Source organism: Equus caballus, chromosome 3 (assembly GCF_041296265.1).
Source record: "Equus caballus isolate H_3958 breed thoroughbred chromosome 3, TB-T2T, whole genome shotgun sequence".
NCBI classification, from domain to species: domain Eukaryota; kingdom Metazoa; phylum Chordata; class Mammalia; order Perissodactyla; family Equidae; genus Equus; species Equus caballus.
In genome coordinates, this window is record NC_091686.1 from 63,338,600 (window position 1) to 63,365,939 (window position 27,340).

General features: G+C 38.4%; 1 long non-coding RNA gene across 2 annotated transcripts in view; it reads right to left on the reverse strand.

Annotated features, from left to right (window-relative positions):
* LOC111772875 (uncharacterized) overlaps nt 1-27,340 on the reverse strand; it is a 310,896-nt gene that overhangs the window by 192,515 nt on the left and 91,041 nt on the right. The window contains exons 6-9 of one of the 2 annotated variants that reach the window (XR_011437075.1): nt 12,587-12,724; nt 12,078-12,243; nt 11,103-11,258; nt 10,689-10,834 (exon numbers count right to left, since the gene is read on the reverse strand). This is a non-coding gene — a long non-coding RNA (uncharacterized lncRNA). The remainder of the gene's footprint in view (nt 1-10,688; nt 10,835-11,102; nt 11,259-12,077; nt 12,244-12,586; nt 12,725-27,340) is intronic. The other variant, XR_011437074.1, reaches the window with a different exon arrangement.

Here is a 27,340-nt window from a genome sequence, read left to right on the forward strand (position 1 = left end):
TTTTTGATTACTATTTTTTGCAAACATGGCACCAGAATCAGTGAGTCACCTCAACCTTTGTCAGACATGTATACTGGTTGACTAACCTGTCCTGACAAAGTATTCATAATCATCCATTAGGAAAAAAGTCTTTAAGAAAATAATTAATCCAAATAGATTTCTGAGGCTTTCAGTTTTCATATAAGCACTAAAAATAGTCAACCTAATTCCTGTTGCAACTTGCTTTAGACACCAAATCTGAACAACACAGAAAACTATAAATCTAAAAGAGATGTTGTCCTAATGAGAAAATTTTACAGTAAATATCTAATTATTCCTATCAAAGTACAACTTCATCAAATTACAACTTCATCTTTACTGTTCTTTATAGTCTCAACAAATGATAGTTTAAGATTGTAAGCAGAAATAGTTAAAAGATCTCTTTCCAGTTCCTTTCTTCTAACATGTATTTGCAAACTTATAATTCCCACATTAATTCAGCTATCAAGATCAAAGAGAGGTGACATTTCCACGTCTGATGCTTGCACTCGTCCCCCTCTTTCTCCATCGGCTTGTGTTTGTGTGTGTGCGCGCGTGTGTGTGCCCACGTGTCTCACCAACAGTTCTTGTACATCAACAGAGAAACAGAGCTTAGAGGAAAATGTGGCGTGGAGACTGGGTTAGAGGCACAAAATGACACGTTTACGACAAGGTGCAAACTGTTGTTTTACCTCATCTGCAAGATTTTGTTTGTTTTGTCTTTTTCAGCCTCTGCAGAGTCTATATTCAATATTAAGTGCCAAACAAGCCCCCAATGCCACTCTGGAAAACTCATCCTATCTTAACTGTGGGGGAGTCAGTGGCTCAGAGCAGCCCAAATGGGCCAAGGAGATGCATGACGGCTATGGCTGCAAAGCAGAGAGAGAAAGGGAGAGAGAGAGGAGTCACTTCCTTTTCTAAGCCCAAAGTACCCACAATAGCTTCTAAATACAACCAACCCTTTGGCAGAGCTTTTACATACTAGGTGTGCAAAACAGTTGCCTGTAGGCTTATTTAAAAAAAAAAAAGAAAGAAAAAATAAGTGAGCCTCTAAAGGGAAGGAAAAAAAGACATTTAATTAAGCCATAGAGCTAAGGGGATAAGAGGTTTCTAGTTCCACCTCTCTTACTAAATCAAATTTAATTTAAAAACAAGAATTGTCAATTTCATTATTAAAGGAGTTCCATCCACTACACGTCTGTTCTTCCCACTTTTAGTCTACTACGTATGTTGGGTTTCATGCCTTCTGAATAGAACTTTAAGTTCAGAGTGAAACTAGCCCTATATATAAATATGTCTCAAAATAAGAATGTGTAGGAAAATCCCCACGTGTCCACGATTTCCTTTTTGTCATAAATACGGTCATTAATTAAAATGTCCCAGGCAGCCACCAGATCCATAGAACTATTCTAGGAACAATGTAATAAGATTTGATATGTGTCTCCAAACAAAAAACAAGCTTAGGGTTTAAATACTTCAGGTAAATTTACTTTTTCTTCTCTAAATTACCCACTTATCATATCAAATGTTCACTTATATTTTTGATGACAACTCAACTTAAGTTATAAACAGCTTGAACTAAGGTACCAAGAATTCTTTTGGAATGAAAAAGAAAAATAAATAAATAAAACCAAAAAGCCTTTACCATTACACCATCACCACCTCCAACAGTTTCAGAGTAAGAACAACAATACTAATATCAATAAGTAACACTATTCAAATAGCAGCGTCTTTCAAAAATTCTAAACACATTATGGATATCAGCTAATTAACTTATTATGGCAGAACTGACATGGATTGGTTATTAATTTCTTTGAAATTCCTAGTTCCAATTGAGACTATTTTATTAAAAGGGTGTCATATAATTGCAATATCTTACAATAAATTAAGAATCAACATTGTTGTTATAAGTATTCATATACACGTGCTCCTCTTCTTTGCTTTTTAAGACACGGTGAGGTTAGGCAGAATCTCCCTGAATTTACCAACACCACTTTCATACACATTTGGGCCCCTAGAAAGGAATATATATTATAGATCCATGAGGTATGTCTATGGGGGTGGAAGTGAGGGCAAGAGGATGACTTGAGATAATCATTGCTAAAATGTTTTATTTGCACATGATAATTTCACCTTTCATAAACATCAGCAAATATGCTTCTCTCTCCTCTCCCTCTCTCTCAGGATATCAGGCAGATAAGAGTTATCAGTAAAGGTCATCCTCAATTTCTGTACAGAAATGATCTGTCTCCGGTATGTAATAAACATTTATCCATGCCTTTATTAGCTATATTGAAGCTGACAGTTCTGTTAAACCATTTTCTTTCATTTTGCTAGGTCATGACGGTTAATGCTGCTAAAAAATCTCATCACTGCTTTTGATCACTGTATTGTCTTCCCTGTATTATCAGAATTTTGTGAAGGTAAGCACTGGCTGGAATGACCTATTAAAGTTACAGCCCGTTGAGTCTCTGGGTTTTTTTTCCCCCTCTTTTCATCACAATAAAAAGCCAAAGGAGTGCAAAGAATAAATTTTCTTCAGAAGGTTATATTTAGTTGGGTAGTTGACATGTTCAGTCAACTCTCAATTATCCCCAGCAAAAAAGTACCCAAGGCATCAAATATAAATGAAAACCACACATAATCCCAAATCTTCATTTTGGCTGAATCTTTTACCAGCATGTTCTCAGGATCTAAAAAGACAGCTTAACATTTTACTCAAATCCTTTTCTCATCTTCAAGGATGAATTCTCAGAAAGTAGACAAACAAAGAAAAAGCAAAAGCAAGAAAAACCCAGCCATTGAATAAACACCTCCAGATAGTTGAGATATGTGACAGAAAAACATGATGAAGGGTGCAGTTTGCATCCGTACCTTTCCATCTTTCCTTCATCCAGGCCACTTAACCTTTCCTCTCACTCAAGGGAATTGTTAAGAAATGTTTGCTTTTAAGGAATGAAAAGCAACAAAATAGATATGAATACATTTGCCTTTGTTAGTGGATTAAGGATCTTATCAAACTTGCCAAACAAAGGTTGGTTGTCAATTTCAAGGAAATACAGTTCAGATAAATTAAGAAATAAACTGTTTGACATTTCAAACATATTTCTTTTCAGTTAAATAAACATTTATTGAGCTCCTATTGCATGCCAGGCACTATGGGGGATTAGAGGAATATAAAAATATGAATCACTCATTTCTGCTTTCAAGTAGCTAATAAGCAAGTAACAAAAATAGACATTTAAAATTCACAGAGTGATATTAAAGCTCAGAGAAGTAGCATCTTCCCCAGCTAGAAAGATCCTGGAGGACTTCTAAAGAAAGATAAGGTGCAAACAGAATCTTGAAGGGCCAGCCCAGTTATCCAGGTGAAGAAGCAAGAATGAGGGGAAGGGTGTCACAGAGGGAAGAGCATGAGCAAAGGCGGAGACGTGTGATAGAGTTTTGTGTATTGATAGCACCACTGGGATCTCCAAGTTGCCAGAGCACAGCAATTGTAAACGTGGGGCCCAACAAAGGGAAAGAAAAGGCCATTGGTGAAACTGGAAACCTGGGGAAAGTCCAAATCTTTGGGGGCTGTGTAAGGAACTTAAATTAGCAGTCCTTCCAATATCATTTATATGCAATAAAGAACCAATATGACACTTTAATCCCATTATCTATTTGTTCTTTCTTTTAGTTATTTGACAAATTTTTTTTAGAATTTACCACACGCTAGGCACTGTTCTAGGTGCCAGTGGTCCAGTGGTGAACAGAACTAAGTCCCCGAACTCATGGTGCATTCATTTTGACACAGAGAGAAAGACAGGAAACAAACAGCTATAAGAACGACAACAGGGGCCAGCCCAGTGGCGCAGTGGTTAAGTGCGCACGTTCTGCTTCTCGGCAGCCCGGGGTTCGCCAGTTCCGATCCCGGGTGTGGACATGACAGCACATGGCACACAATGCTGTGGCAGGCGTCCCACATATAAAGTAGAGGAAGATGGGCATGGATGTTAGCTCAGGGCCAGGCTTCCTCAGCAAAAAGAGGAGGATGGCCAACAGATGTTAGCTCAGGGCTAATCTTCCTCGAAAAAGAGAAAGAAAAAAAAGAACAACAACAACAAATGCTGCCAGGCGGCGAGAACATGTCAGAAACTGTTTAAGCTCTAGTCTCTAGAAATAAAGTAAGGCTGGATAAAGAGGATAGCAATGCGAGGTGAGGGAATGGAGAGTGTGGTGAGCTATTTCACACGGAGAGGTCAGAACACGATAATTGAGCAGAGACCTACAGGAATATATTTGAGAGAATTGCTTTCAAAGCGGAGCTGATCACAAAAGCAAAGATCCTGAGTGGGAAATGTGCTTGGCAAGCTACAGGTAAAGCAAAGGGGCCAGCGTGGAGCAGAGTGAACACACGAGAAGGTAGGGGAGGAAGAGGGGAGTACCGAGGGAGGCAGATTATTACCGAGTGCAGGGATTTTCAAACTTTTTGGATAATGATCGAAAATAGTACATTTTATATAGTGACATATATATGTGCCTTAGAGATACATACTGAAATAGAGATATTTAAAAAGTTTCAAGAAATAGTATTATGTGCAGTACTATTTTCAATTCTACTTCATTTTTTGAAAAGACTGGTGGTGAACACAATGTAGTCTATACAGAAGTCAAAGTATAATAATGTACACCTGAAATTTATATAATGTTATAAACCAATGTTATCCCAATAAAAAAGAAATAGTCAAGGAGTGGGCCCAATGGCATAGTGGTTAAGTTCGTGCTTTGCTTTGGTGGCCCAGGGTTCACAGGTTCAGGTCCCAGGTGCAGACCTACACACTGCTCATCAAGCCATGCTGAGGTGGTGTCTCACATACAAAATAGAGGAAGACTGGCACAGATGTTAGCTCAGCAACAATCTTCCTCAAGCAAAAAGAGGAAGATAGGCAACAGATGCTAGCTCAGGGCCAACCTTCCTCACCAAAAAAAGAAAGAAAGAAAGTCAAACTCATAGAAAGAAAGCATAGAAGATGGTTTCCAGGGGTCAGGGGAAAGAGAAATGGGAGTTACTCAACAGGTATAAAGTTTCACTTATACAAGATGAATAAGTTCCAAAGATTTGCTGTACAGTATTGTGCCTATAGCTAATACTATATTATGCATTTAAAAATATGTTGAGGGTAAATCTCATGTTAAGTGTTCTTACCAACAATAAAAAAGTAATTAATTAATTTTAAAAAATTCTAGTCATAATCCGTTAAATTTATCTTACACCCTATTAATAGATCACAACCCACAGTACAGAAAACACTGAGGCAGGGTCATATAGACTAGTTAAAAAAAAAATGTTCTTTTTAAGGTATCCAACCTAGCCCAGTGCCAGACACATAGGCATCCTAATGTTGTTTGTTGAACAAACGAATGAAAATTATTACAAGTTATTTATAAAGTCCAAATTCTAAAGACTTCATTGGGCATTTCCATGCCAAAACAAAACTAACGACTGCATGGGCTTCAGATCCTTGCTTGTCAACAGGGGCACCAGAATATACTCAAAATTTAATCTGGAATCAATGCCAGTCACTCCTCAAAGTGACAAACTTTTCTCAAGAAGGACATTTTCTGGAGATAGGAAGAGAGCCCTTAAAATCCACTTTTAAAATAATATGGACATTTTCGAGAACTCAAATATTTTTTTCTGAATAAAAAAGTAAGATAAAATCAGTTGGGAATAGGTCTCTAAAGAGATTCATTATTGTTTTCATGAAAATTAATCTCTTCCTACCTTTATGTGATTTCTAACATAGGATTGTAAAATCTTCAGATACAAGTGTGATCATGTGCCAGAATTTCTGACGAGGACTTTCAATTACTCTTAAGAATCGTATATGAGGGCTGGTCCAGTGGCACAGCAGTTAAGTTTGCACGTTCCACTTCAGCTGCCTGGCGTTTGCCAGTTCAGATCCCAGGTGCAGATCTACACACAGCTCGTCAAGCCATGCTGTGGCAGGCATCCCACATATAAAGTAGAGGAAGATGGGCACAGATGTTAGCTCAGGGCCAGTCTTCCTCAGCAAAAAAGAAGAGGATTGGCAGCAGATGTTAGCTCAGGGCTAACTAATCTCCCCCCCAAAAAAAGAATTGTATATGAAGAGAACAATCTTCCTCATGAAATTAGCTGTGTATGTTTTATAAAAGAACTGAATTAGAGTCCAGAAGATCTGATCTTTATTCTGTAGAATAATAATAATGCCTAAAATTGACAGAGTGCCAGGCACTGTTCTAAGCACCTTACCTATACAATATTAATTCATTAAATACTAACAAGAACTCTATGGAAGAAGTATGATCACTATCCTTAAAATAGGAAACTGAGGCACAGAGAGCTAAAACAATTTACTATGTGTTGTGCACAGCAACACACTATATGTACTAACTTATTTAATCTTTCTAATAACCTTATTTTACAAATATGGAAACTGAGGCACAGGGAGGTATAACTTGTTCTCAGTGATGCAACTATTGGTGGAGCTGGGATTGAGTCCAGGGCAATCAGCTCAAGTCCATGCCCCTGACAACTATGCCATTCTGCCTCCTCTACCTGTAACGTCTGTTCCAAGTTAGCACTGTAAAATAAGACGATGCTTGCCAAGTGAGACTTTAAGGAAAATGTGAGCTTCTCAGGAGAAACCAATGGCCCTGCTATACATCTTTAGCATCAATCATTAGATGACAATTTTAATATACTTACCACCAAAGACTTAGCAAATGTAACTAATGGCAATTTTATCTTACATTTTCTCCTAATAAAATTCTCTACTACAATTTTTAATTCATCTTGAGCCTGAATTAATTCAATTGTTAATGTCTTTCTGCATCTGTTTTGTTTTGCTTCTTTCTTGTTTTCCTAGGACCCAAGTTTGGAACTCTGTGCCTTTAAAAAAATGTGTCTATTCATATCTCATTTTAAAAACTGATAATTAGATATCTTTGGGTGTTCACGGAGAGATGCAGACATCTAGATACATGTCTACTTCAGCAATTACAGCTCTTACTGAAAATGGAGAATTTCCCTCATGCTCTCCTTCAGCTGTTTGCTTGTGCAGCACTTTATACACACACACACAAACGTACAAAGAATGAGTAGGGTGTTAACCTTGATGGTCTGCTCCTTAACCTAAATTGCATTCTTTGCTATCACGATAATGGTCATATTAATGGTCAGGACCCATTTCCTAAAGAGCCTTTGTTCTCCATGGGGACTCAGCATAAATATACCAATAATAATAATTCACATTCAATTGCTCTATCAACCCGAGATAGAGATGAAGATTGGTAATGATAACTCTTTTTTTACCATCCCGAGTACAAATGCAAACAATAGAAGTGCAAAGAATACCACGATGCCCTCTGACCTTCATGCCTGAGGTCACCAGACTCCAAAACAAGGGACAAGACCCCTGTGGTCATGGGAATCTCAAAGGGACATTTCAAACCACAAGCCTGGCATTTCTTAATGAGCTCACATTGCTTAAACTCTGGTGTGAGATATGGTCAAAAGAAAACCATCTCTTTATCAACAGGTAAAGCCTTCAAATTCCTAAAATATATTCAGCAGTTAAAAAAATAAGTAACTGAAATACCCACTTTCCCATGGTGATGTGGTATTTTAAGCCAGGCATTTTCTGTGAGAGCTTCCCACTGTTTGGATCAAAATGAATAAAAACAAAGGACCAAATGCTTAACAGCTCTACTAATATTTCTTGTTCTTTTTTAAAGTATGTCTTGGAGACAACCCATGATAATCAAAAACCACATGGTGGTCAGGTCAGCCTAATTTAACACTACACTCTGCTACATCCATAACCTTGGATAAACCCTCATTTCCCGGTCTAAATCAGTTTTACAAAGAAGAAAGTGCATTCACCTTTTTTTCCCTTTTCTCTCTCAAAAATACCCTGGAGTTCATTGTAACAAATATTCTCCGAATGTTTGTTATAGTACGATGTTATGATGTAAAAATATAACAAAATCCTTCACATGATACAGACTGAGACAAATCCTCCGTATAGCATGTTCTGCACCATTCTCTGACAAAATATAGCTGGGCTCATGAATCTGTTTTCAAATCATAACGCCTTAAACACTTCAGGGAGGTTATCCTCTGCACTGGTACCAGGAAAAAGACAAAAACAGGAATTACATGAAAGAATAATCTGCCTCTTCCCTTTAGCATCTTTCATATGACAGCTTCAAATCCTACCTGATATTGCACAGAAATTTAGATGAAAGAGTTAAATCTACTGCAAAAAAAATAGTATCTAGCCACAAAGTACAAAACAAACAGAATGGGGTATCAGCATGTGGCAACTCCAATATATCTAGTTGCTATCATTTAGTGCATGTGTCTTTCCTATTTTTCAGGAAGAGACAAGTAGTCAATAAGAAGAAAAACTATTGATCTACTAAGAAGTTTAATACAACCTTGAAATAAATTCTGTTCAAAACCCAGAAGCCTCCCTCAGTGTAGTAGTTAAATTACTGACTCCCAGGCAAAACAAAACTCCTGCCCTTAGGCCATTATCAGCATGATCCTTTTTTGAAGTCTTACAGGCTGTTCAAGGGACAACCCGATGGTTTGGCTAAAGGGAAACAACATCTCGAGGAGCTCAATACAGGCCAAGCACAATGGTGCCTCCCAGTATGAGAATATTAAATTATTATAGCTGCATCAGGGGGCACAACTGTTAGTGGCCCCCTCCCACTGATGGCCTTGCTCCTCTCCTCCCTGCAGTGAGTGTTCATTGTCATACCTAATATTCAAATGCTTTGATAATAATAAGATTGTCAAGATAATAGCAGGAAACTTTCAGTAGAAACTCCATTTTCCAAAGCCAGCTGTGTTCCTCTCTGATTGCTCTTCCTAAGAAGACACCTTCAAAAAGCAAAATTTTTCCTATTTAAAAATTAGAACATAGTTCCTATTATATGTAAGTACACATGTGCAGGGTCTAAGTTTAGGAGTACAAATATCTGCCAGCAATTCAATACTGCAAATGACCAAGAGAACGAATGATACCCAAGAGAGAGCCCAGGGAAACTGCCCAGATAAGGAACAGGGCAGCAGAATGAGATGAATCTTTCTTAATCTAACATTCTGTTTGGGGCAGGGTGTGTTTTCCCCCATCCAAAGAGCTTTAAGTGGATGCATGAAGGAGACAAGGTCTTAAATCAGGGAACGATCGCCCATGTGGGCATTATTGATGGCACCTTGTTAGAAGAAGCAGTTTGGCCTTCTTTATTTCCTTTTATTTTGCACGACATTCCATTCAATAGACCCAGTGAGGTGGGGTGTAATGTGGTTTTTTGGAAGAACACTAGTATTGTTAACATGTTCAATATCTGTACTTCTTAAGGTTGATTCAGAAAACTTTGCTCTTTTGTCCCAATAAAATAATGGTTTTAGGGAAACGTTACCCTTTTGCTTTCTTTTCTTAGTCAACGCTATTTGGTCTACAGCCATTTTAGATAAAAAGTGCCAATGGACTGAAAAAAAAGTAGCAGCTGGAGACTAAAGCTCTGCAGGTGGCTGCTGATAAATACAGTATTGTAACTTGCTGGCATGAGCTCTCTCAAAGTGTTCTGAATACAGGTCAAAAGGCTTGACAAATTCAGAAGTCAAATTTAAATTATAATTTATAACTACACGCAAGTAAACCCTTATCCATGCCACCCAAAAGGATTTATTTTTTCTTTCCTGGTTGCATACGAAAGGACTGAATTTCATTCACCTTTTACATGCAAACTAATAACAGTGTATTCATCAGTGTCACAAAAATGCATAGTTATTTCAGCGATTTGACAGTTTAAAGCAATGGTGGCCATTTCTTTAAGGAGGAATAAGCTATTTTTTTAAATTATATATGTAATACATAATTTTTATGTTTTTAAAATTATATATAATATATATTTTTATATTTTTTTAAATTATATATATTTATACATATTACATATGTAATTTTATAGAATAGGTACATATATGAATTAGTTATATATATGAGATAATATATAATTTAAAAAATATATACATAATACACATGAAGAATACCCTTTAAGTATACTTGATTATAACCATTTGGGGAGAAAAGCACTATAAAAAGATAGAGAATTGCTTATTTCCATCTTGACGTTACGTGGGCCAGTAGGTATTCTCCTTCCATCCATCTCATTTGGCCACAGTTTCTCTATTGCTCTCTGCCTTCTAGCACTTATGTTTCTCATTTTCATGGAATTAATTACTCATTGCCTGTATATTTCTTCAGAAGTATTGTCTTTTTCATATATTTATCCTATCTCCATGTTTAAGTTTTAGATTTCCCAAGGTAAGGATCATGTCTTTTATTGACTTATTGCATTTCCCCAAAGCAAGCCTTTCTCTGTTCGATGTGAATGTTTAGTAAAAGAGTTGACAGTTTATAAGAAGAAGAAAAGAGATCTAAGAAGGCTATAGAACAACAGTGGCCATTTTTACAGAAATACAGTCAGAAGAGGTAAGCTATGTTACATAATTGTAAATTATTGGTTTTTCAAATGATGATCATGTATTCTTTTATAATAAAAACATAATAAAATAAAATAATTTTTAAATAAAAAAGAAGGAAGATCTGAAGAGGCAATCTAATCCTCACCTTGAATGATCCAATCCAAATACACCATCACTTTATTAGTCAATGGTGGGATGGAGTGCAGAGACAGAGCTTAAAAAGAGTTATGGATCTTGCTTTGATGTGAGACGTGAGGAGTATATGCCTTTTACTCTGGACCTTGACTTAACCTATGCAAGTGGAGAAAAGAAGTATAAAGGTATCTTCTTTAAAAGGAAATAGAATGTCATCTCGCCATACTCCATCTACTAATATTAGCATTCATTCATTCTATCAATTTTTTAAAACATCTACTACATGTCAGGCATTCTTGTAGGCACTGAGGATACAGCAGCGAATAAAAAAAATAAAATATCACTATCATCACTGAATTACAATCCAGTGGGGAAATAGACACTAAACAATAAAATATTTAATAGATTATACGGTAATAAGTACCTTGAAAAAAATAATAAAGTAGAGAAGGGAGATTAGGACTGTTGTGGGTGGTAAAGATAGTTGCAATGAACAGTTCTGTGGACTCCAGGTCTCATCTCCTTATCTTGAATGCTGCCTTTAAGCCCAATTGCAGTCCCGGTAGGAGTAAGAGAAGGTCTAGATTCAAGACTAGAGTTAGACAGACGCCAAATACACATACGAGATTCCTAACTGATTCCAATGGCAGGAACCCTTGTATCCTATTGCTTTTGCCCTGAAGCTGCACAGACAGAACCTGCTCTGCCAAACACTTTCTTTTTCAGTTACAAAATAATAACAGTTTTAGAAAACTGAGAACCTCTTCTACCAAGAGCACAAAATTCATGGAATTATAGTGCTCTAGGGGCTCCATATGATTCTGTTTCCTCCATACCTGAGACTGGTTTTAGTGAAGCAAGTTTTAACTCAACAAAGGTCTGAGTGCCTTAAAAATTCTTAACATCAAGCAGTAGATCCAGGTTTATGGGGCCTGAAGCTTATATAATTTAGGAAGGCCCTCTTTAAGAAAAAAATACAAAATTATGAATAAAACTTAGGTATGAAAGTGAATATTGATTTAAATCAGAAAAGAAATCAAAGCAAATTATAAAATTCACAAAGCTGACGAACACCACAAACATCACAGAATCTAGAAGAATTATCCTGACTAGCTTCTGACTCCATACATCTCAAATCTGTTTCTCCTCCACTCCCCACATATGCCAGTGATGGGCACCACAGAACACAGCCTCTGGCCCTATTCTTTCATGGCATAACGAGGGCTAACACAACCCAGCACTGGAAGAAGTTTCTACACTAAGACATCCAGCAATAATTCACCCTCACAAATGACTGTAAACCACATACCACATCCCACGAAATCCAAACAAATATACCCCCAACTTAGCTTCCCTCAACCATATGCCAACTATCCAAAGCCACTCAGATACCACTCACCTGGAGGGGAAGTCATAATCTTATAAGATTTCCCCATTTGACAGATGAGAAACTGAGACTCAGTTCAATCCAAGGCAAAAAGGATAGTAAACTTCAGGTCTGGGACTTGAACACTGGTTCTCTTTCCTACGTGAAGTGATGTTTTCTTGATGAATGCTTCAAATAACTGGAAAATAAAAGTGAGCACAGGAGAAAGAATAAATAAAAGAGAGGAATATCACTAACTGAAGGATTTTACTAGACATAAGCTAAAAACTAGAACCAGGTAGTCAAGGTTAATATATAAACAAAGTACAATTTTAAAATAGTACAGAAATGGGCTTAATAGATTCCAACCTCCAGAATAATCTTTAGAAAAATTCCTCAGTGTATTCCAAAAGAGAAAGGGCCAAAAGAGAATTCAGCTCACCCAACACCTTTCTCTACCACCAACTCCCAATCCCAAGTTATCAGCCACACTTTTATCCTTTAACCCCGAGGCAGCTTCTGACAGTTTCTTAAATACTTACCATCAAGCAAGAGCAGATCCAGGTTTTATGGGGCCAATGTCTGGATTCTTACTGAGTGGATCAGGCTGTTCCTCACTATGCCTCTCTACCAGGTGTCAGCTGAAAGCATCTTGGAATGGTAAGGCCATTGGTATATTCCTGAAATACAGTATTATATTAAACACTTCACAGTCAGCTCTGTGACAAAGAAACTAAAGGATTTTTGGAAGAATCAGACTGTCAAATAATATTCATTGAGAGACTCTCATTACTAGGTTCTGTTCTAGGCTCCAAGACTTCTGTAGGGAGGAAGACAAGCAGACTCCGCTCTCAAGTAGTTTGCATTCCAAGTGGAGGAAGCTGACAATAAATATGTGCACCAATAAAGAAAGAATTCTGAGTTTTGATAAGTGCAATGAAGACAAAAAAGTAATGACTAGGGCTGGGTGGACTTCCATAGGGTAGAAGAGGTGACATTTCAGGTGAGATCTGAATGATAAGAAGAAAGCAGTTATGGGGACATCTGGGAAAAGAACCTCCCAAGGAAAAGGTACAGCAAGTATAAAGTCCCTGAGGGGGAACTGAACTGGGTATGTTCCAAGCACAGAAAGAAAGTCAGTGTAGCTGCAGCTTCTAGAGGGAGATGATATCAGGGAGGTAGGCAGGACTAGAACACACAGGGACCCGTGTGCCCTATGTGTTAATGAGCTTGGATTGTTTACTAGTAGAAAGAGAACTCACTGGATGCCTTTAAGCAGCAAGTGATAGAAAAACTTTAGAACTTTTAGAAAAACCATTCTGCAGCATGAGAGAAATGGTGCAAGAGGACACAGAGGGAGAGGTCCAGGTCAGAAATGTAAGTTTGACAGACAGCACACTTACAAATTAATTTACAGTCATGGGACTGCCTGAGACCACCTCAGGACAAAGGGTACACTGAGGAGACAGGAGGGCTGAGGACAGAGGCCGGGAATGTTGACAGATCTGGGAGAGGAGGCCATTGGGATTTGTCTGACATCCTGGCCCTCAAGCCAACGAGTCCAATACCTCAGGTAGCAGGAGCCCCCATACCTGGAGGCTGCCTGTGTATCAGAAAGAACCAACCTCCCCCATCTGCCTGGAGCTGGAGCAAGAACAGTGTGAACAGTGCTTTTCCAATGCTAATATTTGTGCTGGAGAGACTCTGTGGACAAGGAATATGTGTTGGGTTTCTTGACCTACGGGAGTCTGATGATTCAGGGTGAAAGGCTAGGTCAGATGTTCCATTTGAGAAAGATGGACTCAAAGTCCTCAGAGAGACAAGCTGATGGGAGGTAGAAGTAGGAGGAGAGGCATAACTAAGAGGGGAAGAAAGAAGCAAGAAAGGGGAGGAGAAGGAAAGGACAGAAAAGAAAACCAGCACTAATTTAAGAAAAGAGTATACAAGGGAAATGTTATGTCACACAGTGTGCAGTAGGTGATTTTTGGTGGTATGCAGATTCTTAAAAACATTTATGTATTATATATTTATTTTTACAGTTATCTCTTGACAATTAAATTGGTTATTTTTGTTTTGCATTTCAGGAGTGAGATAACATTTCCTATTTAAAAAACACTTATTTAAGAAAAAAACAGAAAATCTATTTAAGGGGAAAAAAAGCCCAAATTCTTAATCTCTAGAATCCTCAGGTTCCTTATCAATACAGAGCGATATAATCTGTCTTTCAGGGTTGCTGTGAAGATTAGCAATAACAGTTAGAAAGTATGTAGTAAAATGCCTAGCAAGTTCTCAATAATAATTAACTAATATTATTACTATTATTATTCTTATTATATTATTATTATATTTATAAATATAACCACACAATTATAATTATTATATATTATATTACTATATATTATTATGATTACTATATTATTACTACTATAATACTATTGCTATACTACTATTATTATTGTTATTAGTTTAAGTACCTAGCATGTGCCATGCATAACAAAAATTATTTTATAATGGAAACATAGAAAAAGAATAGAAAAGTAAAAAAATAAAGGCAAAACAAATCTGGAGAAACAATTATAAGATTAGCAGAGAGAGAGGAATGGGATGGTCATTTATGATAATGAATTAAAGCAAAAACTGAAATTAGAAAATAAAGAGTTGGGGGCCAACCCCGTGGCCCAGTGGTTAAGTTTGCACGCTCCACCTTGGCAGCCCAGGGTTTCGCCGGTTCGGATCCTGGGCGCGGACTAGCACTACTCATTAAGCCACGTTGAGGCAGCATCCCACATGCCACAACTAGAAGGACCCACCACTAAAATATACAACTATGCACTTGGGGGATTTGGGGAGAAAAAGCAGGGGAAAAAAAAGAAGATTGGCAACAGTTTGTTAGCTCAGGTGCTTGTCTTTAAAAAAAAAAGAAAAGAAAAGAAAGAGTTGATTAGAAGAAATTAGAGGGATAAGAATAAAATTGGGAGTCAGGTACTACAGAGAACAAGATGATGACGAGTTTGAGATGGAGCCGAAAGACCTAATCCCAAGATTGGGCTTGACTGATCAGGTTGCTAAGCACAGAAGAGAAGCAGAGGCTCTTGATCTGGGGACCATGGGTGGGCTCTGGGAGACCCCTGAAACCTCTAAAACAGTGTAGTAAAATTTTATGTATGTAAACATCAGAGCAAGTATTTTTCTAACAAAAGGGTCCATGTCTCCCATCAGATTTTCAGAGATTTATGACCTCAAATTTTTAAGTACTGCTGATGAAGCCAGATCAATTAGTCAACTGAAAACATCTGAAAGCTGTCTCTACAGAGGCACTATCTCAAGTTTGCCAAGTATTGGAACAGTGTTGTACTTAAAGTGTCTGGGATAATGGGGGCAAGTGCTAAGCTAAATCTGTAATGGGCAAGTCACGGTTGCATCACCATTATTTTCCAGAGTGGATTTGTGGTAAGCCATGGCCAGACCTGCTAGAAGCCTAATAGATAAAGAAGCAATTCATATGTGAAAACACGTAGCTGTGGCATGGCTAGATTTTCCTTAGATAACAATGAGACTGATCCTTGAGTGTTGACATTCTAAGCATTAGAGATGGCAGTGAGCATGCCCTTCTGAGCTCCTGACTCCACCAAGTAGTCTTGACCCCAAACCTTGGACATAACTCTGGAGGAAATGCAGAGGCCGCTGGGGGCCATTTCCACACACTCATACCCCTAATCTCACTGAGCCCTTTTTACTGCTTCTTTCCTGGTTCAATAACAAACTGAAATTACCAGCAAGCTTAGACCAAATCTAAGTCATTTTCATACCAGACCATCCTTAGGAACAGAGTCAGCCAGCCCCAGGCAGCTAGGCAGAGCTATTTGGAGATTGCACTTGACCTATTTTATCACAACTCAGTACTCTCATAAATATTTCATAAATATCTGTCATTTCAAAAGCAAACTTACAGTTTAGCATATCAATAGAAACACCGATAGGGTTCACTTCAATAACTGTAGCTTATCCTAAAAATTTCTTTAACTTATCTAGAGAGAAGCAAAAGAAAATGGGCTTCCCAAAAAAGAGGCCAAATTCATAGGAAAAATGTAAATACCGGAATATACTTTGAAATATCTGTCTTTACTAAGTATTCCTAAACATTTACAAATTGTGCCCCTACTGACCACTTTTTACAACATATTTTAATGGTGAGAAAAAATAGTGAAGAACGTGTTTCCCATGGTTGAAAGGATGATGTAATGCAAGTTCTACAAGGAACTCACCAGAAACCGCTAAGTACCCAAGGTTTTAGGGCACCAAAAGAAATAATTAAAACAAAATGAAATACTTAATAAAAAATGGATTCATTAAATGAATAAATAAATGATTCAACCAACAATGACTTTAAATGTTGATTCTTTAAATGGCAGCTCAGTATCCATTTCTGGTAAAAAATAAAGCTTCCTTGGCTAAGGTGAACAACAATAACAAAAAAACTATAAAATCATGTTGGGTTGAGGTCAGGATGACCAGCTCTTGGTGCGCTAGTCTCTCAAAGATGAAGATCCTTACTTCAAGAACTAAGAGAAATAGAATCCAAACAAAAATTATTAGCATATTTTATACAGAAAAGTTTTAGCTTTGTATATAAATGTGAGTTTCTCATCTTGGAATACATATTTTTCTCTCAACTTGTTCAGTTTATAGCTAAGAACAAAACAAGAGGTCAAGTATAGTAATGGGTAAGAAAAACATAAAGGAATACATTTGGCAGTGCCAAGTCAAACAGACATTTAGAGTCACACACGTATCAATTCTTCTATGGGAATACAAAACAGCAGCATTTTCCATTAGCTTTTTCACCTCCCAGGTGGAGGATGTGGGAGCCTCCAGTACTTGGTAACCTACGTGGAAATGCACATTGGAGGTGCTTCCTCCCCTGAAAAGAATCTCTTTGCTTTCTCTGAAGTTCCTCTTGCACACAGCTGAGTTGAGGCTCAGAGAGGTGCAGTGTGGGACAGAGAAAGGGAAAAAACCCTTTCTTCACACTAGCACTGCTCTGAATGCGGACCATCTGTGCCCCCAGCTGGAGCGCCGGCAATGGTCTGGCACTTGAACCACACCATATTTACAGATCTAAACACAAATGGCTACTGCCTGATTGTTTCATGATTCATTAGTCAGACAAGCTCTCCTCTCCCGCCAGCACAGCTGTTACAGAGTAAACCTTTGTCACTTAATAGGCCTGATTATTACTTTCCATCAAAGGTATTGATCTGTGTCACCTCTACTTAAGGGAATGGGGGAGAAGAAAAAGGGGGGAAAAATGGACCAGGAAAACATGAACATGAAGAAGGAGGGCAAGAGAGGGACATTAGGCGAGATCAGCAACACTGGCTTCCTCCCTTGCTCTCTCCTTCGTGCCCTGAATGTCTGGATGCGTGTCTTCGGCTGAGGTGACTGACTTTCTCAAGAAGAGGAGCCATACTTCACATGGTGTGCAGCCCTGAGCTCCCCAGACCACTGCAGTCACAGACGCTGACCACACAGATCATTGTTCAACAACGGGCACAGGGTGAACTGAACCAGAAATCTGTATCCATTAATAAACGAAGCCAGTGTGCAGATCAAATACAGGCTCTGGAGGGAATTTTTTTATAGCTCCTTTAATTATCTCCTTTTGTTTAACAAATACGGTGAAGCTATAACCCCAGGCTGTTCCCTGACTGTGTCGCGCAGCATTCGCCCAGGTTGAGAGGTGCTCCTGTCAACCGCCAGGCAGGCTCGGCGGGGCAGAGCGCTGGCTGGGTGCACAGAATGCCAGCTTGGCACCCTGGCCAGTGCTCTGCTTCTCTCTTGCTTCTTTTTATCACTTTCTTCACTTTTTCCTTTTTTAAAAAACTCAAAGGAACAAAAAGTGAGAGGATTTCCTGGAAGGGAGGAGACAAAGAAAGGCTATCAGAAACTACACCACCTCAGCAAAAACCAAGGTAAAGATTCCCACGAGCATAGCCACCATAACAATTATTTGGGAAGCCCAGAATTTTAGAAAGGGAGACCAGTGATCATCTATCTAATCTCCTGATTTGCCTACAAGCAGAGGAAGCTCAGAGAGGTTAAGAAGCTTCCTCAAACAGCTTTTTGGGTGGGACAGCTGAGTCGAAAAGAAAAGTCCTCTGCTAACGTGTTCAGAGCTCTTTCCATTCTACTAACCAGCCCTCCAAATACCAAAATCTCAACTCAGACAGTGATGGTGTTAACTAACTTTGTAGTTCCACAGCCTTATATAAGATCAGATCATAAAAGGATGAGACCTTTGTTCATAGCTTGTAGATTAGCCTCAGTATAGTCACACTTTTGTAACTATATCCATATCACAGAAGAACAGTATTTTCCTTTACATAGTACACACATGTGGATGTGTAGATATCACACACAAGTAATCCAATGTAGGCATCTACACAAAATGGGCCTTGCTTTCACAACCACTTAACAGCTCTAGCCCTCTGAGATTCCATCATAGGCTGGTTCTCTTCCCTTTGCCTCCATAACATTCACTGCAATTGTTACCCAAATCTGGTATATTAATGAGACCTTTATTACTCCTTTTCCCCAGACCTCACCCTCCAATTGCAAGCACATTGTCATTCTAGTTCACAAAGTTCAATAGCCTTGCTAAGTACATCACTGTTTGTTTTATGGTGCTCACCGTAGGTGATGGATTGACAAGCCTAGACACTGGGACCCTCCATTTACGTGACTGTCAATAGAAGCAAGAGACAAGGTTCACCCTGCCAACTTGATCCATTCAGAATTAAAGGGGATGGTCAGAACTCGGTTTGCTTAAGTTTCTGTCTCCAAAGACTTTATTAATGAGTATAGCATTGAGAAATACCTGAATGAGCTGTGGCCCCGGGGAGCTGAACAAGCCCATTTCATACTTATTTTATTCTCAGTAGGCCCTTGGCCAAGGGTAGGATGCTAATGGCTTGAGATCACTTCTGACTCAGCCCAGATTTTAATCAGCAAACTGGCAATCAAAGACCCCCTGTCCCATTTCCATGTCTATAGTTCTCCAGGTGGTTTAATTGTTCCACTTGATATCCATGTCCAGGGCCATCTAGTCTTCTCCCCTGCTCTGTTCCCAGTTCCCAAATGGCAACGGGAATTTTAGTCTTTGGAGCAGAATATTAATGAAGCATGCAGTGTATGTTTTGGTACCCACAAAATTTTTTTTTCAAAAGAAATATCCTTAATTCTTTCATCAAAAACAGAATTCAGATTTGGAAACAAATGAATCTTACTGATAGCCAACTTTTAGCTTTTGAGCTTTCCAAACCAGAGTTCCTTTTTGTAAGTTATGTCTATCAGTTGACAGGACCAATATGATTTTACATGGGCACAGTTTGGCAAACAGGAACTCCACATAATATAGTGCACTTGAAATTCATATAAAAAGAAAGCTGTCAGCAAGTAGAAACTGATTAAAATAAAGGGCATTTGTTCTTAACAGGGGAGGAAAATCAGCTTATAGCCATAAAAAGGAAACCGACTGGCAAGAACTCATGTGAAAATGCCAAAGTATTAAAAATACACTTTGATGTTTTCTCTGTTTATATTCCACTGGATAATTTGACTTCGAATCTAAATATGCATTTTTCTCAGCATATCAACAAAAACGGACCTTACCTAGAAATCTATATATGGTGACAACAGCATGTGGAAGTATCCTCTAAAAACAACGATCTTTAAAATGTTTTAAAACATATGACAGATGGTTTGTTACGCCTTAACGAATTTTGGTGAGGCAGGAAGTATAGGTATACTACCTCAATTTTACCAACAGGACAACTAATGAGCTAAGAGGTTAAAGACAGAGAAATCACCAAATAACATTTACAAAGCCCCTACATGTGGGGAGTCACTGTCTGGAACGCAAGAGAGCTATTGGTTAGAACTCCAAGAAGACCCACATGATGGTACACAAAAAGAAAAAAGAACAACATCAATGTCATTAGAAAAATTGAGTCGAAGGTCTTATCAAGGCCATTGTCTTTAGAGAAAGCCTGAGAGAAAATCCATTTTCTGGCATCCAGTGGTGGTCACATGTTCTACAGGGAGCCACGCAGAACGGGGCCTGAGTCTGAGTACTTTCTACCCAGAATATAATAAAACATATGTGCAGTCAATAAAACAATGTGCCTTTAAAAACAGTCATAACACTTGTTCTTATATAGCTACATTATTTAACTAAACATATATGGAACAGCTGGGACTAAAACCCAAAAAGTACATATAGCAGATTGCAATGAAAACCTACGGTTGTATTTAGTTACCTACGTATTTTAATTTGGTGCATGCAACCAAAGCCAACGGTATTCAGGGTTGGATGATTGTGCTTTCTCACTCCTAAAAATGTCAACACCTAAATATGTTCTGGACAATGCCTTTTTCTTTAAATATTTTTTCTTTATTTTTTTCTATATTTTTCTTCATAGGGTAAATATTCGCAGAAATTTTTAAAATGCATTGTATTTATATTTCTCATCTCTAAGTGTAAAACCACCATAGTGCATCCTAAAATGTGTCTAGTCAATGTGGTATAAATCTGGATTATAAAATAATAAATGAATGAATGAATGAATAATAGCCAATACTTATGACTATGTGACAGTCATGCATATATTAACTCATTTAATCATCAGAATACCCTATACATTAAGTTCTACTATTATCTAAATTCTACAGATGAGTAAACTGAGTCACAGAGAGGTTAAGTAACCTGGCCTACAACATATAGCTGGTAAGTGGCAGAGCTGGAATTCAAAACCAGGCTGTCCGGCTCCCAAGTCCACACTCTTAAACTAAAGTTTACAAATAAAGATAACTCCAGAAAGAGAGAAAGGTAGGAAGGTAGGAAGGAAGGAAGAGAGAAGGAGAGAAGGCAAGAAGGAGGAAAGAGAGGGAGGGAGGGAATAAGAAAGCTTTGAAAAATTAGTCAAAAAGAGGGGGGCAAAGTTTGCCTTTATGATGCAATGGGGAAATCTGAAAAAAATGCTCTTGAGGGATTAAAGGAAGTCTTTTTGACAACTGGAACAGGCTTTTTTTGAAAGAGAGGGGTTTGATGCCAGTTGAACCCCTCTATGACCTTGGTGGAGGAGAAATGACTGCAGATTCAGGCCGTCTGTGCCAGCTCTCAGGGCCTCCCTTCCAGGAATGCATCCATCTGCCTCAGCATCCTGAACATTTCAAACACTGCTCCTCCCTGCTTGGACCTAAGAAGATGTCAAGGGATGAGAAACCCGGAAACCTAAAATACAAGCGTAGCGATGCATGGTCACTTGGCAACGGTGAGTGTGCTTAGCTTCATGCCAAGGAATGGAGCCTGCCTTTTTGCCAGCAGCCCAGACATTCTGCAAACAGACGACACAAGCAGAAGCAGGGGCACAGAAGCAGAAGGGATCTGTCCAGCAGAGGAGAAACCTTCCACACATTCACGGGAAAAATACAGAAGATAAGAAGAATAGATTATCACTGATGGTAGCAGCAGTATGTCTGCGATGAGAGAAAGTATTTGTAACTCAGTGGTAATGTGGACCATATTATCTGGGAACAGAAATATCATGTAATGATATGTCACTCAGTGAAATCTTGGAGGCGTAGCCCACAAAAAATAAAAAGAGACCCCAGTAATTGGTTTTCGGAGTTAGGTAGAGCTGGAAATGAAGGCTATCAGAAATCTTAGCATAGATGCCTCAGAGTTCCAAGGTTTGAAGGAGCTGACGGTTTGTTCTATTTTCTTTCCATTTCTTTTTTTTTCTTTGTTACATTAGGTACCTTGGGTAGCCTCCTCTGGTGTTTAGAGAATAGAAACAGACTTGATAGCCCATGTGGACCCTTTTGGAACATTTCACATATATCTTCGTGCAGGGATTTTCAAATAAAGCTTTCCAATAAATTATGACCTTGAACTTCTAGATAGTGATGTTTTTCATTGTGGTAAATGGATCAGAATGTTGAATATAGTATTAATAATTAATATAGTTACCATTGAATGAATGCTTACTACGAGCCTTTCAGGCACAGTATAAGGGCTTTATGTACATCAATCCTCACAACAATTTGAGGGAAGTACTGTTGCTCCATTTTACAGAAGAGAAAACTGAGACTTAGAGTGGTTACAGGACCAGTAAAAGGCAGAGCCAAGATTCAAACCCAGGTTTGTGTTTCTCCAAAGCACTTGCTCATAAAAGATGGTGCCTTAAGTACGACATCAGGAATCTTAAAATAACTACACCCAACTAGCTGTCCTGAGGTTTACCCTCAGCCCACCCTTGGCTAGATTGGCACACGTGACTGCTTGAACCTTCAACCCTGGGAACGAGCAGGAATGTGACAACAGTGCGACAGTAGGAGTAGAGCAAAGGGCATTAGACAAGATTTGAGAAGAGCTGGATTGTGGACCTGCCTCTGCTTCTAATTCTCAGCTCCCTTGGGCATGTTCTCAAGCCCTCTGAATCCCTACAAAATGGTAGAAAGGAGATCTGCTCTATCAGCCTCACCATTGGATGATTAAAGGAAAATATGAAGCGCTTCAGAAATGCCTTTTTTTTTTAAACTTTATATACGTAAGATTCTTAGATTGTAACTCTGGCTTATGCAGACTCAACCGCTGAAATGGAAGTCAGTGCCTTCCTTTATCACTCCTTGCCCTCAAACAGCAGCCACAGCTATTAGATTCTGCCACGAAAAACATTCTCCCAATGCTAGAAATTGTGGAGGATGAGCCTGAGCAAAATGACTATACATCAGGTGTAAGTCCAGCCTCGGGGCAAAGACAGAAAGGAATCAGTGATTCCTGAAGTGCTCTGTGTCTCTTATAAAGGACAGAAAGGAATGAATATTTCTATGTTTTCCTAATGCCTGCTGTTGAGATTAGCATGTGGTGAATGCAGGAAAACCAAACCCTGTTGCCTTCTGACTGCATCGTGAATACGGCATATATCTATGAGGGATTCAAAAATGCCTAGGCCTACCAAAATTCTGTTTTTGACTCCAGTTTCAAAATTATGTTGTCTTTCTTCCTAGAAAGCTGCAAAATCAGGACTCTTACTAGATCCTGTGGCTCCATGGCCTTTGAAATTGCATTTAAAAGGAGTTCCAAAATCCGCAGATTCCTACCAAGGTAATTATAATTTTCAAGTATTTAACTTTTTGAATTAGGAACTCTTGAAAATCTGATAAAAGCCATGGATCCGCTCCCTAGATAAAGGCCCACACATACACACACACACACACACACACACACAATTGACTGTACAGGAAGGAGCCCACCCAGGGGCCCTTAGGGATTGATGAGCCCCAAAGTAAGAACTCTCAGAGCTCACAGCGGTTGGTGCAGGTCAATATACTGCACTACCATGCTCGGCCAAGGAGTGAAGTGGGGACTGCACTCCATCCCCTGTACCACTCACTAAGCCCTGTGGTATCTTCCCAGAGGGTGTGCTGTTTTCTAATTTGTGCAAAGGCGCCTTATAGTGACAGTAGTGTACTGGGACCAGCTCACACCAGCTGTCAAGCTGAGCCCATAGTGTGCATCTCCTCCCAATCCCCCATTCAGTGACAATCACATTGGTAACCTGAAATCAGTCATGGTGGGAGTATTCACACGAAGGAAATTATACAAACCCTACAGAGAAGGGCTGTCTCCAACAAGAGAACCAGTTGTTAAGATTTACCGGTATCTCAGTGCACATGGGCTAGTAGAGACCCTGAGAACCTCTGTCCTATATTATGATAGATTTGAAATAAAAGGCAGAAAACATAATCTTAAAACCTACATCCCAATTTCCTTTCAGGCAATACCAATTGCTTTTAGATCAAGGGCACGTGGGCCCTGGCTTGTTTTGCGCAAGGACTTAACAGCTAACAGATGCTAGAGAAGGTATTCAGAGAGGGCCGCTAGAAAAATTGGTTCCCATTCAATCCCAGATGAGTCTAAAGATAGCATCCAGAGCTATAAACCTATGTTTTAAAACACCTGCAGCATTGATAACAGTAACTGCCAAAAGAACCATTAAGAAAACAAAAAAAGGATGGTTGCATACAATTTTTAAGAAAGGGATTAGAGGGAGGAGGGCGAAAGGGGTGATTAGGCACATGTGTGTGTGGTGATGGATTGTAATTAGTCTTTGGCTGGTGAACGTGATGTAAACTACACAGAATTCGAAATATAGTACGATGTACACCTGAAAGTTATATAATGTTATAATCCAATGCTACTTCAATAAAAAAATTAATTAAAAAAAGAAAGAAAGGGATTAGAAGGAAGAACGATGGGGGAAAGTAAATCTAAAGCCCCAGCACTCCTTGAGATGCCTAGGAAGAAAAGCCCTGCCCGTAGCAGGCATAAATTATTGTGGACTGATGTCAGGTTTCTTCTGCAAGCTTTTGAAGAACTGCTCTTTACAACCAAACACTGTTGTGAGCTGAGACCTTCTCTTAAGAAGGAAAAAAAAAAGTCAGGTCAAACAATTGATTACAGTTTTGAATTACAGAGGGCTATTGATTTTTCATTAAGGTTCCCGTGCTGCTCTCCAGAGGAGGGAGAGAGAGGAGAAAGTAATTCATTGATCAGAGCGGAGGGCCATGTTCATTTATTGGCTTTCTGCCACTTCCCATTATTCCAGATTTTAAATGTATATTGAAGTCAGTTTATTTTCATCATGGCCTCCTGTCACCAGAAATGTCTCCCAGTAACTATTAGTTCAATCATCCTTTCCTCACAATGGTAATGAGTGATGATATCCAACATGATCTGGATTCGTGGATATTATTCATTGGACAGCAGCATTGCTCCTCCCAAGGCTCTAGTTAAGAATCTGTCAACACTTTAATAGTCTAAAAGGCATGAATAGGTTGAGGATTTTTTTAACATATATTTGAACAAAAAAAACTGTAGCACTTTTGCCATATTTTTAAAAAATACCATATTTTTTTTTTTTTTTTAAAAAGAAAGCTTTCCTGGAAGATCCATGGTTTTTGATCTATCAATGATGATAACTTTAGAGACTGCAGGAAACCCACCCAAATCAGGCATCATGTACGTACACCAAGCCACTGGAAACCAATCCAGAGAACCATCAGGCACATGTAGAATAATTCAGGCATTCCACATGCACCCTAATTTTGTTTGCAGAAACAATCTTTAATTAGTCTGTACTGTCTTGACTCACAGTTGAACTTCTGTTTTACATATTAGCAGACTGAGGCCCTGAAAGACTGAGTCACTCAGTATCACCCACCAAAGTGGCAAAGTGGGGATTAGAACCCACGTTCCCCAGCTGCCAATCACTATTTGTTCCACAACACCATGCTACCATTCTAATAATCTATCCTCTCAATTCATGTGATATTTATAATGCACAAAAATCATAAGATGATGTTGACTTTAACATCAAGTCCTAGAAATGCTGCTAATGATTTTTTCTTTTTCCCCATCTAGAGATAAGACCCTATTTCCCACTAAGTGCGGCTTCACACCTAGTTAAGAAATCAGCTGCCCACATTTTGTAACGTGAGTGACTACTTGCCTCCCAAGGGTTCTGAATCTCAATCCCACCAGATCACCTGCCAAGGGGCTCACGTATAGTAATGCTTCTGGTGCATTTTCCCAACACCTTGTGAGAGGTGGGAGGAATTCTCCCATTTTATGGATGATTTGGCCAAGGCTACAGGGGAAATAATTTACAGAGGACTCAGAATTAAGCCTTCTCACAGACAAGGTCTCTTTCCACTACACCACAGCTCCCTCTGGTGCTGAAATTGACAGTGGAATCTATTGAACACAACTATATAAAAAAAAAAAAACTAAAAGATGTATACCAGTAAATCGAGCTGGGAAATATCACAGAAAAAACATCCCATTCAGAGAAGCAATCAAGAATATAAAATGCCTACAAATAACTATGAAAAAAAATGTGTGGAACTTACATGACTAAAACCAGACAACTTTACTGAAAATGTAAAACAAGATCTAACCAAATGAAGAGACACAAAATACTTTAAATGTGTCAGTTCTTTCCAGAGGAAAATTTTGGAAAAAAGCATGACAAAATTATTCTAAAATTCCTCTGGATGAACAGACAACACAAACACAAAAGGTATTTTGAAAAATAAAAACAATAAAGAGGCACTCATTCCATCAAATATCAAAATGTAGTTTAAAACTTCAGGATTTAAAACTCATTGAGAACCTGTGAAAAAATCGACAGATCAATGAAACTAATTAGATGGCCATGAAACAGACTGCAGCATATATAGTAAAGGAAACATCAAGTAATCAGAGGGAAAATTATTATATATTTACAATAAGTAAATTGGATATTCATTTTACAAAGTACATCAAAATGTATTTCAGATGAATTAAAGAGTTAAATTATTTTTTCTTTTTTTCTTTTTGAGGAAGTTTAGCCCTGAGTTAACATCAACTCGCTAACATCCGCTGCCAATCCTCCTCCCTTTGCTGAGGAAGACTGGCCCTGAGCCAACATCTGTGCCCAACTTCCTCTATTTTATATGTGGGACGCCTGCCACAGCATGGCTTGATGAGCGGTGCTAGGTCTGCACCCAGGACATGAACCCTGACCGCTTAAGGGGAGCATGCGAACTCAACCGCTGAGCCACCAGGCCAGTCCCAAGAGTTAAATGATTTTTTAAATGCTAAAGAAACAGGAGAAAATAGAGATAAATCTTTAACTTATGAAAGTTATTATTGGAATAAAACCAATGAAAAATCATAATGGAAAAATAGATTTTGCTACATTAAAATGTAAAATGTCTATTTAAACATCACAAATTACAAAAATTAGAGATGTAAGTCACACAGACATACAAAAAACTGTTCAACCTCACTAACATCCAAAAACACCGATTAAAATAACATCTTTATCTACTGAATTGACAAAATTGTTTTGGATAATAATAATCAAGGTTCTGGTGAGGCAGATACTATCATACTACTGATAGGAGAATAAATTGGTAATCTTTATGAAAAGAAATATACCATTATGTTTCTAGAGACTTTAAAATACATTGAGAACTTCTGGCCCAGAAATTGTATTTCCAGAAACCTAGTCCAAGGAAATGACCAGTATGTTTCTAAATAAGAATATGCATAGAAACATTAATTATAAGAACCAAAAAATGGGAAATAATCTAAATAGAAATAAAGGAAATTTTTAATTGGGTAGAACCATATAATAAAGTAGCACAAGGACACAAAAATCATGTTTTGAAGGATATTTAATAATATG